The sequence below is a fragment of the Bidens hawaiensis genome, unplaced genomic scaffold (genome assembly GCF_021521415.1).
Source record: "Bidens hawaiensis isolate Kalapana, Puna unplaced genomic scaffold, B.hawaiensis_p1.1 tig00001611_1, whole genome shotgun sequence".
In the NCBI taxonomy this organism is placed as follows: Eukaryota; Viridiplantae; Streptophyta; class Magnoliopsida; order Asterales; family Asteraceae; genus Bidens; species Bidens hawaiensis.
In genome coordinates, this window is record NW_027504957.1 from 106930 (window position 1) to 126627 (window position 19698).

General features: G+C 34.0%; 2 pseudogenes across 1 annotated transcript; both read right to left on the bottom strand.

Moving 5' to 3' along the window:
- Positions 1-1746: 1746 nt before the first annotated feature.
- On the bottom strand, positions 1747-8067 carry LOC143609540 (respiratory burst oxidase homolog protein C-like; annotated as a pseudogene). Its single transcript, XR_013149439.1, has 13 exons — positions 7634-8067; positions 7331-7493; positions 7206-7254; positions 6420-6533; positions 5957-6337; positions 4897-5163; positions 4703-4809; positions 4534-4629; positions 4054-4178; positions 3841-3949; positions 3703-3746; positions 2597-3123; positions 1747-2174 (listed from the first exon to the last, which is right to left on the bottom strand). The product of XR_013149439.1 is annotated as a respiratory burst oxidase homolog protein C-like (transcript).
- A 7965-nt stretch (positions 8068-16032) lies between these two features.
- On the bottom strand, positions 16033-18232 carry LOC143609547 (amino acid transporter AVT1I-like; annotated as a pseudogene).
- Between the last annotated feature and the right edge of the window lie 1466 nt (positions 18233-19698).

Consider the following 19698-nt stretch of genomic DNA (forward strand, 5'->3'; position numbering starts at 1 on the left):
ATCGAATTCGGCTAAACTTAGTACCTTCACCATAATTGTAAAATACGTGAATTAGTTCACGCTTTTATTTTCATACTCAGTTTTAATCCTAGGCTAACAATTTATATTCAAGATTTGACAAACCTACCACAATAATTCCCTTACAAAAGGAACATGATATAAAGTGGTAGGCGTAACTGGCCTTCTGGTCGAATGGTATAAGGTGATAGTTGAGACTTAGAATCTTTATGGTCTCATGTACGAAACCTGACTTATGAGGGTTTTCTCATAGTGGTGAGTTAATATCCTCCTTCATGGTGTTCCTGGGTAAGTTATAGACTAGAATGGTCAAAATCAGTATGGACGGTTGATATCTCGTCTCAGGAAGCCTTACTTGGGTCTTAGAGGGAGGTGCAAATGCTGTTTAGAAAAAAAAGCAGTATGCATTAGTTGAGATATCAGTTTTCTATTTTGATGATTACTTTCTCTATTTTTTTAGGTTTCTGGTATGTGTTAGAAGTGAAAAGTGTTGAAGAAATTATTATCCAAAATTTGGTTTTCTGTGTGTGATTGTTCTATAAATTAAAAAGCTTTTTCTGTGTAAGCCCAAAGTTTGATCTCAGTAGGAAGCTAGGCCCAAATACGGTATACCTAATCAACCATTAATTTTTGGACTTACGTGGTCTACGTTTCATATTTGTACATGTTATTTTCCTCAACCTTACCATTAAAGCTGTATAATAGGTCTCCTAAGGATGAGATGCAAATACATTGATAAGTTGATATAGCTGCATTTCTTCAATTAGATCAGTTGCCATATTTTGTAAGTGAAAAAAAACGATAGGAATTCACCGAAAACCTTTAATCCACACATGAAGCTATTAGCGTGCCTCTTAAAAGACTAGTTTGCTTACTATTTAAAGAGAATACTATATAGAATAGTAATCAAGTTTGAAATTGTTCTAATCAGGCCATTCATAAAACAATTTGTTTCAATTAGGTCAATAAAGCGTGTAAAAGTGTTCTAATCGTAGATATTTACCTGAATAACATGTTATGTAGGTTTTTTTTTGTTTAAATAGTTTGACATTGGAAAATATTTTTTTAAAAGTTAACAAAATTAGTAAAAATAGAGAGAAAAAATACATTTTGAATTGCAAAATAAATGTATTTATTTAATTTTTTTTGTTGCAATTTTCAAGATTTTTTTCGCAATTTAAAAATTATTTTTCTCAATTTTTTCAATTTTTAAAAAAAATATTTTTCAATGTTAAACTATTTAGAAAAAAACCTACATAACATGCTATCTAGATAAAATATATAGGATAAGAACACAAATGAAACTATAGTGATCTGATTAGAGCAAAATATTTTATAAGTGACATGATTGAAACAATTTTAAAATTTGGTTACTATTTTATATGGTAATTCACTATTTAGAAAGCTAAAATTCCAGATAAAAGTATTTATGGGTCCAGTTTATCACTCTTGGTATGCATACTAATTTGATAAAACAATATGAAGTGAACCGTTGCAATTAAGCAATCAATATTCAATAATTGAATTCAAACAGTTTAAGAATCAAGAAGGGTGTGGGGATTACAGAGAAGAAGTACTAGAGATGTGTAATCTTGACCTTACACATAATTCTATACATGCCTTGCACAATCATCTGTTCTTCTTGCTTATAACCTGAGTGTTTAACTTGTTTGGGCATGCACTCAACTCTTATATTGGGCTCTTTGGTTAGACCCATTGGGCTTAGCTTAATAGCGATCATAACACAATACTTTGAAATTCATGCAACTATAATTCAAGTTATCTAAAGAAACGTATACACCTTTAGCTTGCCACCCAAGGTCATAATTAAACCTTTTCCAACAAGAGAAACTCATAAATCAGATGTACTTAATTCGATAATAAACCGACCAACATGATAGAACGATGACACCAATCATAAAAAGACGCAAAACAAAAACATAATCTTAAATTATAGTAACTTTGATTTTCAATTCTTTGCAAGGAGTGGTGATTGATGGGCATGAATAATGACCCTCAAAAATTTTAGGACACCAAAGGAATCTTCTCTTAGAAATTTTCTTTGTGAAACACAAACGATGTTGATTGATTTGTAAAATTTGTGGCTTGTTTTTTCAGCTCTTTTGCTAGTGTTGGTATTCCACAATAGAAAACCCCTGCGAATTATAACAATATTAAGGTTAAAAAACATTACAAATAGTATTACCTATTCTAGCAAAACTACCCATCAGTTGCCCTTAGACATTAGTATTCATAATATAAAGCTCGCCTTTTTTTATTATTTTATAACATTATATAACGTACATCAACAAACACTACTAAAATAAGTAATAACACTTGTGTGTGTGTGCGCGCGCGCACGTGTGTGTAGGATGAAGTTTATTTCAGAAGTTTTAAATAATTTAAGAATTTTAAAAACATGTTTTTAGAGTCGGGGTTTAAACTTTAAACTGGGGAAAAGGTTCACGCTCAACCATCTCAAGACCCTAAAATCTAAATTAGTGTTATGTATGACACTTTAGTGGGTATGTTTGTTATAAAGCAACGAATAAAGTGAGAATGAGTTAGTAGGACTAACCTATTCTGGAACCTTTGTGATTTTCAGCAATTCTTTTGAAAACATCATGCCAATCAGGCCTAGCGAAATGAGACTTCACGCGAGTACCAGACACTACATCAACACCTTCTTTAGCATGGTAAAGTGACTGAAGCATAGTAATTAATGTAGATCTCGCGTCATCTTCCTTATAAACATTTGTGCAATGATTGTGAATCTCTATAACACCATTTTTGCATGTCTCGACAACCTCATTCATATCATCTTTAAACCAAGCAAACGACTCTTGTTCCTTAGTGACCCAATAGAAGTAAGCCCGTTTTGTTTTAAAGTCATGTGTATGTGTTGGACTCAGATTAGCCTTTTGTAAACCATTTTCCAATGCATACTTTTGTTCTTCCTTGGCTTTCATGTTATTCGCAATGTCTTTCACAATACTGATCATCGGGGTTGCTCCAATTCCTGAGCCCACTAGCAACACCACTTCGAAATTTTTGTAGTCTTGTGCCGGTGCACCATATGGACCGTCGATTATAACTTTTGGGACCCTGTCAATAGTTTTGATCAACTCATTTTAATATACACATCTAAATTTTTAAAAATCTATATATGATGGGGAAATGAGTCCAATTAGATTTGGTTGGAACAAGTTGTTCTAGAATCGGTCCAAACAACACGGTTTGGACTCGGTTCACCCATGAAAACTTTTTATTGTTCAATTGTTGTTATAATAAAAGAATTTAAGAGATTGTATGCATATTTAAACTTAACCAAATGCACATAAAAGTTCTAAATCACATGATCAAGATGGGTGAGTTGGTGGGTTGGGTTTGTTAATAAGTCATTTTAAGTAACGGTTGAAATAGTTTTGGTTGATGTGCTAACACTTATGGGGAGAGTTTATTATATTCCACTAGACTTGTAAAATACTATAAGTTCTTAATGCATAATACATGGGGGAAACATCACTAGTAACTGGTGGATGCTGCCCATTTCAACTGGTGCGAAAAGATGGCAAACCATAAACCATTAACCCAACGCGTTACTCAGCCAGTCTACTTATCAACTTTAGTATAAAAACTAGTATGTATATATTATGCAAATCATAAACTGTTAAATTCGCTTACAGCGGACTATCTTCGGGGTAATCAGCTCTAAAAATCCCAGTTGCCTATCAAAGACCAAAAACACATGTTAGGTGATATGATTAACCAGATTTAGTAACAAATTAACAGTAAATTACACATGATATAATTATGTATTACATTTGGAACTCTAAAGGTTTGGTTTATTTTCTCAGTCCAGTCACCACTCTCCCGGATATGCACACTCAAGTAGTCATCATCAGGGGCAGATGTAATGGAAAATGGGTGCCTGTTAATTAACATGAATTAATTACAAAAGTTACTGCATTATATATATATACCATACACAATTTATAAATCATTTTCGATTGACGTTTTAAAGGTATCATTTACCATTCAAATGGAGAGACAGCAGCACACTTGACAAATATGTATTCTCCACTCTTGTATTGGAAGTTATTAGGCTTCTTCATTCGAAGTGCCAGTACCCCTCTAGGTACTTTAGGATAAGAAGTCACCTTTAACAGACAAGTGCTTTCAGATATCTCATCTTTTGTGTCAATGATAAAACATAACCAAAATCGATCAATTTATGTTAAATGATAAACTTGTAACGGCTTCATTAATAATCTAAATATGATTCACCCATAATATATATGGTGTTACATGATAAATATATGATTCTCAACTATCCTAACGGTTGACTAATAACATTGGAAACTAAATATGAGATAGTTAATAACAACTATAGGGAAATGACAAAACCACTAGCTTTGTGTAGTGGTAAAAATGTATGACACTATGACTCTCAACTAAAAGGTTGTGGGTTTTAGTCTCATGGTGAAAATATTAGTTTTAGTTGTACGATTATACCTTAAGTACACTGGTAGGGTCAATACGAGACCGGAACGTCCTTATCAATCTCTCGCAAGCGTAGAGCAAGATTGGAACCGCCAAGTACATCCAAGTCTGTATCCGAAAGGTTATTATACGGTGATAAATAAAATGGTTTATAAAATTAAAATGAGAGAAGATAACGAACCGTTTTCTTGTACCATTCCTTGGTGAGGTAAAGTTTGATCCCATGAACTATAAGCAATGCATAGACAATAACTAAAAGGTGATGGGAATACCAAAAGACATTAAATCCTGTTAATTTGTTTAGAGAGGTAATAAATTCCTTTGATTTGGTTCCAATTGCACCAAATAGCTTTGAGTTCTTGAAGGGATTAAAACCGGTTAATTTATTTGAAAACGAGGGTGGTGTAATGCCTTTTCTTAGCCATGCTAGCGTAAAGGCTATAGTCATTAGTACTATCATTATTATTCCCGTGTACCCTTCTACTTCCTTCAGAAAATGCCAATAGTTCTCGGCTTGATCCCCAAAATATTGTTGCATCGGTTTATACTCTTCCTCGGTTGCATGGATTAATAGGGAAAGTCACATGCTAAATGGGTAATCGCGTGTAACCCAACTCCAATAGCGATCGCAACTGCAATCACCTGTGACAGTATAAAGTTGCACTAAATTAAAATGGTATTTTTGAATAGAGGCTGCAGTAATAAGTTATGCAACATTCTAAGAAACATTGCAAATTAGTAAGAAGGAATAGGTATGTAAACGAACCGAACAAATATGAAAGTTCACTTTATTCGTGTTTGTTACTTAATTATTAATTGAACAAGCAAAAGCATACGAACACTTCAACAAACCGATTTTCTTGTTAGTTTTTGCTTGTTCGTTAATATTCCAAATGATATAAGTGAACACAAAGGAAGACAAACGAAAACACCTTTGAAATAAACAGTTTGATCAGTTCAAAGTCTGAATACAACATCGTCATATGATTCGACAATATGCAACATTTTTTTATAATTAGGCGCGTCAATATCCAAATTAAAGTCTAAATGCCATTAGTCAAAAGCTGAAAACTAAATGAGATTTCCTTAATATATCTTTACTCAATGTTTGATTTTAAAATATGATTAGGTTGATGAGGTAGCAAATGCATGATGGGTCTATTAGTATTATTAATAACCTACCAATTAATAAATTTAAATAAAAATGTAAATGAACATAAAAATAACTGAACATTAGCAAAGTTCACAAGTATTGTAAATGAACAAACAAGACATGTATTTATGTTTGTTTGTTTAATTAAATTGACAGAAAAAAAAGTTTATTCGTGTTTAATCGTTTACCAAATTAACAAAAAATAAATGAATGTACTTCGTCTGTCGAATGATTCACTTAATTGTTAGATTCAGTTACACTCATGTGAGAATATCAACTTACTTGGTGGAAATTAATATTGTCATCGAACGGAACCACGGCACCCAACTTAGTCTTATTCCTTAACCATGTAATTGTGTTCCGACAAACAGGTAATAACATAATCGCCATGTTTAGTTTCAAAGTCTCGGCTGCACCTTTAGCTATACATACACACGGCCCCATTACATCGTATACAGCTCGGTGTTTGTATTGAATGTACTTCCAAGTAAACAAACCAACCATTATCCCTATCCAAAGTACAACCACCCAGCATCTCTTCCAGTTATCATGTAAAAAGTGCATCAGTTTCGACTGCGGTCTAGATGATTCGCTTAAGTCTTGTGTTTCTCCTCTCTTGTTATCGGTTGCTGCATCTTTTAATGCCTTCTCCAACTTGCCAATCTGTTTAGTCATTACACATTGACCACTATAATATTTCCAAACAAACCATGTCAAATTGTTATTGTGTAATCTGTAACTGTACCTCGATGTAGCCGGCTTCGTCCATGCCTAGTTCTTCCATGATCAATGTTGCATATAAATCTGCATCGCTTTTAATAGTTGATAACTTGTTGGCTGATGCGCTTGCCATGATAATCTGCATCATGTGCATCAATTGTAAATTATATTTAGCATACTCATTGTTTTTTAAACCAACTCTAATTGTTTGATTTCCTCCCACTTCGAATATATATGGTTTCAGATGACATGCATTAGTGAGGTTTCATTTATTGTATCTTTATTATAAGTTAGGATATAATGACTTTGGTCACTTTACTATATTTCTTTTGTAATTATCATCGTTGTATTCATATCTATAATTGCTTAATATTACATAATTACTAACTTAAGGTTTTGTCATTACTTTATAGATCATCTACTTTTACCTATTAATTTTGACAAAAGGAAATGTGATTATCTGATAATGACGTGCTTAAGTATACTGAATTTGATTGATTATTTACTAAGGGGTTGTTTGGCAATATTAAGAGGACTGAATTAAGAGATGGTCTATGATTTATTCAACATGTCTCTGAAACTTAACTATTAAGAGGCTAATAAGCCATTAAGATGTGTCTTTTAAGCCAAACACGCCAATTCATAGGCATGCTCTTAATGGAATCATTAAAAGGCTAACAAATTGTAACTTATGAATTATCAAACTTCAAAGAAAAACGCATTCTCTCTTCTAAAACAAGTTTCTTATATATGACATACTTCTTGTATTCCTAAACACATGTAAGGTAAATGTGTATTCCTTAATACATACCTCCATGATTTCATTTTTTGATATTTTACCGTCTTTATCTTTATCAATCCTGCATTATATGTATATAAGTATATAAATATTCCTCAAGCAATAATATGAATTAGTTAAGAATATTAAACACTCACATGTCCAGGTAAATCTGTAGCCTTGAATCGAAACTTGGATTAGCAATTTCAGCACAAAATTCCTTAAAGTGTACTTCGTTAATTGAATCACCGCTTATATTCCTTCGCCGGCAAAGTGAATCAAACAAATCCCCGGCGAAATCTTTTGAATCTTTGCCCATCCCTATCAATATACAAAGGTAAAAAGGATAAAGCTTATGAATACTAAGTAAACCAACATTATAAAACTTTGTGACAAGCTAATTAATTTGAGTGAAGGCACTTGGATGAAAAATGAAGAACAAGCTATGAATTATGTGTTACCAATGCATTCGCCGAACTTTGAACGTTTAAGTAAGCCATTGTCATCCTTGAATTTTTCAAACTGCTTATTCAAATTGTCGTTGTTGCTAATATTAAACTTGAGCCCCTTGGGATCAGCTGCAGCTGCAGCATCAGCTGTAACGGGTTGTTGTTTCGATAAGGCATTCAAATGCATCAACGTTTTAGACAGTTGTTGGATTCTTGATGATACTTTCTCCAAATTCAGCTCCTGGCTACTTCCCGGACCGCCTTCAAGAAAATTATGCCGAACATTTTTCCAGTGGCCTCCACTTTTGTTCGACGGACCACCTCCATCATCTGTAGCCATCTTATGCTTTTGCACACAAACTTACAACCAAATGAATTGAAATTTAAGTTAATTGATATTGGCCTGTTAATTTGAAGAAATGTGAAGAATGGTTGTGGAATTTATTGGTATTAGTTGTTGTGAGATATATAAAGAACGAGAAAGGTCCCACTTATATAGATCGTGTGTAAGTCAACGTATGTATATTATGCCAAACAGTTGTATATGAACGTTTTTTATAAACCAATATTAATTGTATACACGCTGTACACCAATTTTTATAATACTGAGACTTTGGTTCAAGTTATTATATATCTAGATAAATATCAAATGGTGGTGCCACAACTCCATTTTAGAATCCTATTGTTTTTGTATTTATACTATTAGTTTCATCAATTAGTCAAGTTTGTTAGTGGCGGTATGTTGGCTAAGGTGTCTTTTGCTCTAACTATTTGGGAGTTAAACTGCCAGGGTTCGAAACCTTGGCTTCACAGTCTATTTTTCTTTTTTTGCCTACTTATTGTTTTAACTTAAACTTTGATGGGCAGCTTTGGCTGTATAATTTTTTTAAGCCTACTTTGTTTAAATTTTGATAGGCTGTCACACGTTTTTGAAATTTAGATTCGTTTTATTAAAGGTTTTTGTTAGTATAATAATTTAAGGATATATTGAGTTTAAGATTTAGTTTCGGTATCGTAACGAATTTAAACGACGTCAACTAAAAATGTAACGCCTCGTCGCCACAACACCCGTGTTGTTGTTTATAAAGTTTCGGTACCGTAACAAACATAGTCAATAACGAAATTATTTTATATGTTTACTTTTGGTATGGTAATGCACCTAATCGTTACCGACTGTATGTCGACTCGCCGCGACAATGCCTATGTTTTTTTTTTGTTTTTTTGGTATTTTTTTTGTTTTTAATATGTTAATTTTTCGAAATTATTTTTTTGGGTTTAGTTCCAGTGTGTGATGAACCTATAGATACCGACCGAATTTTCGTCACAATGCCTGTAATTTGCCAACCGATAAACGTCGTTTTACTTATATTATTTTTTGTATCATAAGTTATGCGTTTAGTAATTTATTTTCTATCAGGTACCATCTATATATGTGTCGCTTTAATCATAAGCTATACGTGTGCTGACACTATCTTAGGAGTTCAAATATAATTTTTTGATTTAGTGTAGGTGTCGTGACGAGCTTAAGCGATACCGACCGAATTTGCGTCTAGCCGTCGATGCAACGCGGCAGGTTTTTACGGAAGGTCCGTGCTACAAATGTTTTTAGGATATTCTATTTCATCTTTTTTACAATATAGTTTAAGATTTTAACAATGTGTTAACTTTAGTTCAGTGGCTGGAGGTGTCCCAAATAGTCGATGATTTTTTAGTCATGTAAGTTCGATTCTTCCCCAAGCAACAAAGTGTGTTCTTCTTTTTCTCTTCAATTATATGTTGTTTAATTGCTTTATTAGTTTATTTTTTCCAGTTTTTAAGCACGCTTTATTTTTTTTTAAAATATAATAATTTGACGAAATTAGTTTTTTAGGTTTAGTTTCCGTACTCATAATAAACCTAATTGATACCGATCGAAGTCGTGTTAACTCGCCGCAATGACGCCCGTGTTTTAAACATGTTAACTTGACGTAATTTTTGTTGGTTTAGTTTCGGTACCATAACAAACGTAGCTGGAATTTTTCGTTTAAAACATCTTATATTTTGTATAATTAGCTATACGAGTGTCACTACTATTATGGGTGTTTCCGTGTTTACTAATTTACTTTTTAGGTTTAATGCATATATTGGCATAAACCCGATAGCGACCACATTCGTGCCACTTTGATTTTTGTTTTGGGTGTTCACAAAGTTATAGTTTTTGATTTAGTGTTGTTGACGTAACGAACTTGACCAATACCAACCGAATTTATGTTACGTCGACCAAGTTATGTTTAATATTCATATTTTTTGTAACTTACCAGTCTTCCATCACCTAGCAACTTTTGTTGTGGGCCATTTTGTGCCTCATACAGTCATACGTCTCACTCTTTCCGATAAGTTAGCCAAAAAATCAAATTTAGTTTTAAAGCTTATATATATTTTAAAAATCTTAATATATCTCATTTCTATTTAACTAATTGTCTTTTAAGAGCAATTTATAGATTTTCTAAGATAGATAGACCACAACAGGCACCTCTAACGTTTTGGTTTTGGTTGGCCGAGTACTCTACAAGATTTGAACCCATAACTTTTATTAATTATTTTATTTTACCTTTTCTATTAATTTGTCTTTCTTTTATTTACAAATACTAACATAAATAAGAAGAGTTGATAACGAGTCCCTTGATATGAGTATTAAGAAGCGAGTCTTTAAATTTCATCCTCATTTTAAGAATGAAATTAGTGTCAATTTAGATGAAAAGCTTTAAAAATTAAAATCTACCTTAAGGACGATATTGGGTGGACTTTAATATGAAGAATGTGATGTGAACACTCTTGAGTGTTTCTCTTCTTTAATGTGCATGGATTAGGGATGACAACTAGCCGAGTTTGTGACACGTATAGGTAATTACAGTCTTTAGTCTTACCGATTGTAAAATAATATCTATACTCGGTCCAATACTTTTGAGTGTCAGGTTTAACACGAGTATACTCGGTGCTTTGTTAAAACTACTCGTGATTCCAACTACATTTCTTACTATTCTATTTTTATGTAACTTTATTACACAAAAGAAACTTAAAATCCAAAAATTCATTGGATTAGTATATATACCTATTACACAAAAACAGTGAAAGATTAAAGAGAAAAAATATATATATACCACAGGTATAGCTCGAATAATTGACTGTGTATGTTTTGACTTACGGGGTGTTTGGGATTCTTTATTTTACTTTCTTATAACGTTTCATTAAGTTAATATGTTACAAAAGTGTAACTTATAGAACTTTTCCTCTCACAATATAAGCAATCCTAAACAACTTATTACTTTTTGAAAAGTTTATAAGTTATAAGTTAATAAAAATAAACAATCTCAAACACCCACCATATTAAGTTATTATGTATCATTAAATACCATATGCACCCGTACCCGTAAAATAATTTTAAACTAACATGTTAAATGTGGGCTTGTCTGACATCCCTAACATATTTATAATTTAAACATACTAATGAGGTATGTGCCAGGAGACAAGTGTGTATATAGTCAAAAAGACATTTATTATTCGAGATGAAAATAAAATTCGAATAAAAAACACTAAGGTCGGGTATTTGGATACGCGACTGGATATGATATTGATAATTTCTATTTTTTGCGGGTTTTGTGTGATACCCGAACCGATCATACGAAACCATGTACCTGATTATTCTAATCGTGTATCTAAAAGATTCAAATTTGATTTTTATTGACCCTTATCCGATAATATCTCGTTATTATGAATAAAAATTTTCATAAATTAATCAATATCGTTCATTTGTTTAATGACAGGAGTTGCAACGGGTAATATCTGGACTGGAATGGAATGCTATCCGAACCTCTAACGGTTCGCCATGGGTTTTTAACCCAATTAAGTAATCCACGGCGTTTTAAAACGTGGCAGATAACGATGTATGGATTTGTGACACGTGTCAAGGGGCGAAGCCATGTGGGGACCGGGGGTGGCCCGGCCACTGCCGTTTTCTCCGTTAGTAGGGTAAATTTCATGATTTTTCTCGAAAATTTTTATAAGTATTAAGCGCGGTCACCCCCGATGTATATTTCCAAAATGCTACCGGTCAATACTGATTTTTTTTAAAATATAATACCCTATCGTTTGTTTTTTTTTTCTTAAACCTCACAATATTTATATATAAAAGTTACAAAATAGTAATCGAATAGTGAAAGATTTGTTTTTATAAATATTTTAGGTCTTTGCAATTCTTCTTCTAGGTATTCACCCTTAGGGATGAGATCACTACCGTACCAGTTACGGTACCAATATCAAAATATCAGGTTCGATACCGGTATTGAAAGTAAAATTTGAGATATACCGGTACCAAAATTCAAAACTTTGGTATCTATCGGTACCGACGGTACCAAATCTATACCGATTTCGGTACAGGTACCGGTATCAATACCGATTTTTTTTATCCCTACTCACCCTTCCTCTCGCATCATCATGAATATTTTAGGTATTTGTTGGTTAAAAAACTATTTTTTTTTTATTTTAAGAACAATTATTTGAATAAATGAAGAAAAATTAGATATATAGACGTCATATTGTTTTATCTGACCCGACCCGACCCGACCCGAATCACCAACACGAACCGAATTGTCGACCCGAAATTTTTGAGTCCGTGACTTCGGTCACCACCGTGACTAAGCCCAAGCTTCGCCACTGCACGTGTCGATGACTTAGTTGTCTAACGGACCACAAACAATCAACTGGCGGCTAGATAATTTTGGTAGCGGACCACTAGCATTTTGCCCGACGGTTCGATAGAGGTCTAGAGGTCTGAAGATCAGCCTATAAAAGGGTCATTCGGGTAAAGTTGGAAATAACTCCATAACCCGATTCTCTCTTGATATTTGTACCATGTTCCCGAGCCTCTACTAGACTACCTAGCATTACTTTAACACCAAGATTTCTGGAGTCTCGATGTTTGTTCAAGTGAAGGTTGTGTCCGATCACCAGAGACTTGGCCCGACCATATAGCTAGTTGTTATGTATGTTAAGGTAATTGTTATTGCTTTGGTGAATTAATATCTAAGCTAAGACCTTAGATTTGGTTATAGTCAAACATCTGAAAGTTTAAACCATCGTTATTAGACGCCCTGCTTGCGGTGCGCACATATAATGTATATATGTGTGAACCCTTGGGTGGGCAAAAGTAAAATTGCACTAATTTTGACGTTATTTTACTAATCACGTGAAAATAACGTTAAAAGTGGCGGAAGGTTAATCAGGCATCATGTGGTGGCGTTGATAGCCGAAAGACAATGGCACATGCACCAATCAGCCGGTGTCCCGATGATTGAGTGTTATGTGTCATATGTCCAAGGCTTGATTCAAAACTACTATCGAGCCGGGGGTCTCACCGGAAGCAGCCTCTCTATCCCTATGGGATAGAGGTAAGGCTGTCTACATCTTACCCTCCTCAGACCCTACCATAGCATTGCTATTGGTGGGATATACTGAGTACGATGATGACGATGATGATGATGATGATGATGATGATGATGATGAACCATCGTTATTAGTTTTTGTCACGTAAGGGTTTTGACAAATGTACATTTTTTCATGATGAAGAGACGTTTTATTTAATGAAAGAATAATGCAAGACTAGTCAAACAAAAGGCCTATTGTGATAGTCATGTTTTTGTATGCAATCAAGTTTTATTTTTTTTATCAAGTTTAAAATCATACAACGTACATTTTAAATTTTAAACACTTTCAAAGTTACCTACCGGGGATCTATTTATTTTGAACTTAAGAAATTTAAGTTAAAAATAAGCATAAGGTGTTTCGTATTACAACCGTTATGTTGCTCTTGACAGGGAGCGTAGAGAATGACAAAGAAAACTTGTGCTTCCCACTACACGTATTCACGCTGATCACTTGATGGTTTAAATGGGGCTTTGCGCACAAACACAAGAAGTCAAAACAAATATTTAAACAAGGGAACTTTGAACCTATTGGTCGTGATAAACTTTAACTCATAAAATTTTACAAAAGTCTTAACTTTGAACGTATTTTCTTTCGGTAACCCAACTCAAACTGCATGAAACCCGTATGATAATTAACCTAGTAAATATCCCTAACTTGTTGTTGATTATTACCACGTCTAATGGGTAAATATTTAAAACGATACATCTTATCCATTACTTAAAAAAAGGTGAATATAAATTTGCATATTTATTGCTTTAATTAGCCATTTTTATGCAATATATAATGAAGTTTAATTTAATTATAAACTTGGAAGAAAGCTTTTTTGTATTACTCCATCCGTCCCTCTACAAGTGTAATGGTTTGAAAAAAACAAAATTTAAGAAAGTTTGAATGATTACACTTTTTTCTTAACAAATTACTATAATGCCATTGACATATATAAAAAGACAAAATTTAAAAAAGTTGGAATAATTGCATTAATTTAAGGGTAAATTTAGAAATTAATTAATAAAGTTTGAAAGTGGACATTTGTAATGGAACAAACTAAAAAAGAAATGTGGACATTTTCAAAGGAACGGAGGGGGTATCATTTAACATAAAAACTTACCTAATCGATAAGGTATCATAAAACTTTCTTCTGTTTAATGTAAAAACCACATGTCGTTAACTTATTCCTTTCTCAAATCATCATATATCGAGTTTAATCAATCCAAAATGGCCTTGTATGATTAATTAGGTGTTTGTACCTTTTTTCTTATTATAAGATAAATTCCGTACTACGAGGCATACAAATATACTAAAACATATCGTCAAAATACATGCATAAAAGAAAATATCATTTTTTGCGTAAAGAAGTTCATCAGACGAAACGACTAGACAAGCAGGGTTTGATATATATTACAAACGGTGAACAAGCCTCAATATATAAGAGTTGTCTAAAATCTAGATTCTAGATTAATTAGCCCTCCTTTTCACTCTCATAAATCTACAAGGGAAGGAATGTGCTTTATAATGTATTAAAATGAGCGGGAGTCTCAGTAAAAAAAAGAGGTTTCTTTGAATTTCGTGTCAGATTCACGTGAAGAGAGGTTTACTCTCCGGTCAGCGGACGTTCTTACGTTTAGATAGACCAGGGTGGATGCCTGTGTGAACCTTACTGGAGTGTCCCCTTTATCGGCCTTATGGATACCGGGTTTGTTGCTAGACAAACGTGTTAAAGACAGAGTGCGGAAAATTTGCTAAACACGAGAAAGCATGTTTCGAACATTTACATGTCTTCATTCCTTTTGCATTGATGCATTCGGGTCTCTTACCCCCGATGCTACTACGTTTCTAAAAAAAGTTCAGTGAGTCGTGCGTAGTAATATGTCGACGCCGAAGAACTATAACTTTTGTTTTCGGTAGAATCAGATTTGTCATTCAAAAGTGGGTGACAGAGCTACTTGTTGCCCGCTGCCCTCTTCTCTTTTGTAATTTGATTCTTTTGAGTTTAATACACATGAGTTTTTAATATTTAAAAAAATATAAGTTTGTTACCCGTAAGTTCTAATTTTTGGATATATGATGCAATTAAGGCCGTAAAAGGTGATCACTATTTTTGTATTAGTGAAACCCTTGGGGTATTAGTGATCTCTTGTTCAAGAAAAATATTAGTGGAGTAACTTTCAATTGGATAATCAAGAATAATATTCTGAGTGAATAAGTTAACCTCAATTCAAACCTTTATAAATACATTTGGTCAATTTTATCCCATATGTAGGTCCAAAACGATCACAACGAACGGTTTTGCTCTTGACACGGTTTTTGAGACAGTGCGGTAAAAATCAAACGATCGAACAAAAATATAAAGATAATAAGTATAGTGAACGACTCCGTAATCGGCTAAAAGATTTATATAATAAACGAAGAACTGACCCACCCAAGGTGAGCTCCCCTTGGGTGGTGATTTACATCATACAACACACACACTTAAAATGAAATACAAAGTTACATTTATAACCAAACACCTAACATTCTAGAGGATATTTTCACCGTTGAAGCTAAATGCGTGCACCGAAGCTCTTGTTTCGTGTCCGGTTTTCTCGCCAGCATAAATTATTAACTTGACCGTAAATGTATAATGAGTTTCGTAATTTGATATCATAAGTCACTAAAATTGGCCTTACACCGTAAACTCTTACTCGCACACTAACTTGAGTTTAAAAAAGAGTTACGTACAAGCTTGATTCGCATAGTTAATCAAAGAAAAGTTTAAGAAAACCTACCTACCCCCACCTCTCTTCTACTTTTGTACACTATTTCACTTATTTTTTAGAAATATATTCCAAACGTTTTATTATATTTTCGTGTTCAGTAATTGTCCCGGCGTTACTTAGTTAGTTGTTCAAAAAACGTACTATCATGTATTATTATGAGTATTACATAAAGATGTTAAACCAATGTATTGCTAATCCTTGAATAATCATCATTGAGAGTTACGTTAAGAATTGAATACATTACACAGGTCTTGCGCACCTGAATTCTCATTATAAATATCCTCCCGATATATTAATTAGCTAGTGTATAGTTCTCTAGTTTCACATATAGTTGTAATTCTTGGCTTATAGTTTTTGTGCCATATCTGCCGGTGAATTGTATGTACCAACGATTGCAACGAAAATCCCAAAGAGCACAATGAAACCAATAATCACCAATTCAAGTCCAAATGTCTTATAAGTACCTGAAATCTTCAAGTAACACAAGCTTGGCAATATGATCGACGTTGTGGCAGTTAATAACGACCCAACAAGTGACATCAGATACCCAAAGAAGGGGAATTCTAGCGCAATAACTACCGTGGTTATTAGCAGCGTTGTTTTTATGAAGAGGCTACACTTTCTTGTATATTGAGATGGAAGTCGTTCTTCAATTGTGTTGACAATTGGTGTCACCAGTAGTGCATATGTAACTAGTGGGTTCACTAGGGTGGTGAATATTGCAACTCTTGAGCTTGTTTTGTGGGTAGGAAGGTTTAAGGTAATTTGTGACTCTACTTCTGAACCAAACATAAGGTAACCAACACTGCCATCATAGAGTAAGTAATTGTGCTCAAGACAAAACACAATAGCAACACCTGCATTTTACATCTTTATGGTTAATATGTGAACAACTAAAAGGAGACTACTTTAAAACAATTAGACCATGCGTACGTAGTGAGAGGTAATTAAACACGTAGGGGGTTTTCTGACATGTGGCTTCCTAGTCTCTGTAATGACTAGTTTTGCAAAAAGTGACGTAGTTGTAAAAAAAACCTCAAAACCCCCTTGCAATCAATATATTTTCCAAAATGAGGTGTGGGGCGGTTTTGAGCTCGTTTTGGAATCCAAAACGAGCCAATACGTGTGGTCTTATGTTTGCTATCTACTACCTTTGAGAACTGATGTTTGTTTCTCATGGAAGTATACAACGTAGGGAAAACGGGATGGGCTCCATAGCAGAAAGTATACAAACTAAGAGCCGTAGGTATCCCTTTCCAATCTACGAGTTTACCCGCCTCCTGAAACCCTACACCGTCGAACCTACCAACCCAAGAGATAGAGCCTAGTATAACCAAAGATGCTAGGACACCAGTTGCTGATATATAAGAAAGAATCTTCATATTATTGAACCAAATTGTTGGGAGTATGATGGCAGCAACAATAATTACAAAGCTCTTCTTGCTACTTACATGAATCCCAATAATATCAAAACCGATTTGTGGAAACAAGTTGCTTAAATTATCTCCTTCAATTATCAAGAAACCCGTAGCAACAAAATATAACTCGACGTTCATAGTGAATAACACTAAGAATCTGCCTGGTTTACCGAAGGCTCGATCTCCTATGTCGGGATAAGTTCTCATTGCTGGATCAACATCCATACATATTTTTATAAGTAAACCGGTATAGAAAGTTGATGTGGCTATTATGAACAGAAGTAGTAAGCTCAGCCAGCCTCCGGCTGCCAACGCAAATGGGGTTTTTATAATCCCAACACCTGTGAAAAAACAAATAACATTTTTGATGTAAATTATATTTTTGAAGAATCCTAAAGTTAAGGAAAACTATAATTAATTGTTGTAAAATAGTTAGAAATGATAAAATTTTATTCCAAATAAAAGGAAAAATGAATCAATAAATTGATGGCTTATAAGTTTAGTCAAAAGCAGTTCAAAGTGTTATTATAAGCTAGTGACCTCTTAGGCTATGTGTAGCGGAGGGACTACAAATTGGGGTGTTTTGCGTCACGTGGCGCCCAGTCAGTAAAGGGTGGGTTTTTGCTTTTGGATTGTAATGGTGTAGGGGCTACAAATAGTAATATAATAATATATATATACATATATATATCTCTTACACACACATATATATAATGCAAGGCGAGAACAACCCATCGCCCCCGCCCCATTTCGCCTGAATATCGCCCGCGGGGCGGTGTTCCCCTTCAAAATCGCCCCTATCGCCTGGATTTGCCACCCCATTACGCATAGCCTTAAATCACTACTACAATAAAAATATTCAGCACGTACACAAGAAATATTAAAATGTAACCTGATAGAGCATTGAGCCCATTGAAACATGTGTCAAGGAAGGAGCTAGTGCCAGCAGAGGTCAAGTGCTTTTGTGGGGCCATTATATTTCAGATAGATTTAGTCAAACACCGAATTGTTAAAGAAAGATGAAAAGTGTTTCAAGCGTACAAGGTTATGGGGTTATTATATAATCATGAAGTTTGTCATTAGGTATCCCTCGTTGCTTTCTTTATGACGTATTAATCGGTGGTGAAGGATGCTTATGGGCCGGGGGTCCCCTTGTTTTCGCAGCAGTTTAAATTTTTCTGTTTTTGTCTGAAAATTTTGAGCCATGTGATTTTAGTCCAAGCTTTGCCGTTAGTATTGATCTTTGAAGATAGCATTAGGTTTTGAAGAGACGAACTAGATTAACATTGATGATTATATCGTTTTATTTAAAATGAAAGAGAATTTATACGTGAAAGATTATTGCAATCTAATTAGGGCGTTGGCAATCGTCCCGTCACCCCACTCATCTTTCTACGTTATCTAGATGGGCACGGTGGTGTTTCTCCTCCTTCCCGACTCAAAATTCAACATAAATCCCGATCTTCATTCCAGTTGCCTATTTTCTTTTTTGTTAGGCATGACATCCAACAACTACCTCACGCGGCAACTTCATTTCTCTTGGTATCATAGGGGGGTGGGGCGGTGTTCCCGCTCATGCTGATCAGTACCGGCTTCCATGTTCCTTCCCATTGCCACCACCCTTATAATACATACTAAAAATGATAGTTTGAGCTTTCGTGCCCAAACATTAATTCGGCATTTGTCACGTCTCCGTTGCAACATATGAGTTATTTAAAAGCATCTAGTTTTTTTAACGGCTAAAGTTTTTTTTTCACGTATTTCACTCCATGTTATAAAGGAGATCAGAACCCACAACCATTTGGTTGTAAGGCATAGACTTTTGCCTCTATACCGAACAAGTGGTTAAAAGCATCTAGTTAAATGTAATTGCTCGTTTTGTGTATGTCCGGTTAATATTCAAAAAAAAAAGAAAAAGGAGCCGACCTCTTTCAAGTTAAATCACATATATATGAGTCTGTTGAAATTTGTAAAGAGAATATATTTTGTGAAATTACAACTAGATTTTTTATTTTTTTTTTACGACGAACATTTGATTATACCCCTGAAAAGCTCTCATGGGGTCGATTCTGTGAGGCTTAATCCACTTAGTAGTCTTTTACTTAGACTTAAACCCATAAATATAGCTCATGAGGGGATTTGAATTACTCGTGAGGTCAAACAGAAAAACCCATAAGATAAACTTAAGATAAAAACTCCTTACCAAACAAGAAAGTGGTGTGGCTTACAACAAATAGTTAAATAGCATGAAAACTTAGTAATCGAGACCAACTCAATTACAAGTTTTGTTACCAAAAACAAATCGAAAGCCAAGTACGGTATTTCATCACTCTAAAGATACTGTGACAAGTACTCTCTTCTTTCATAGAAGATGGTCGGTACATATATATACTTGTGATAACATCTTTGATTGCCTGCTAATAATGATTGCTAACTTTTA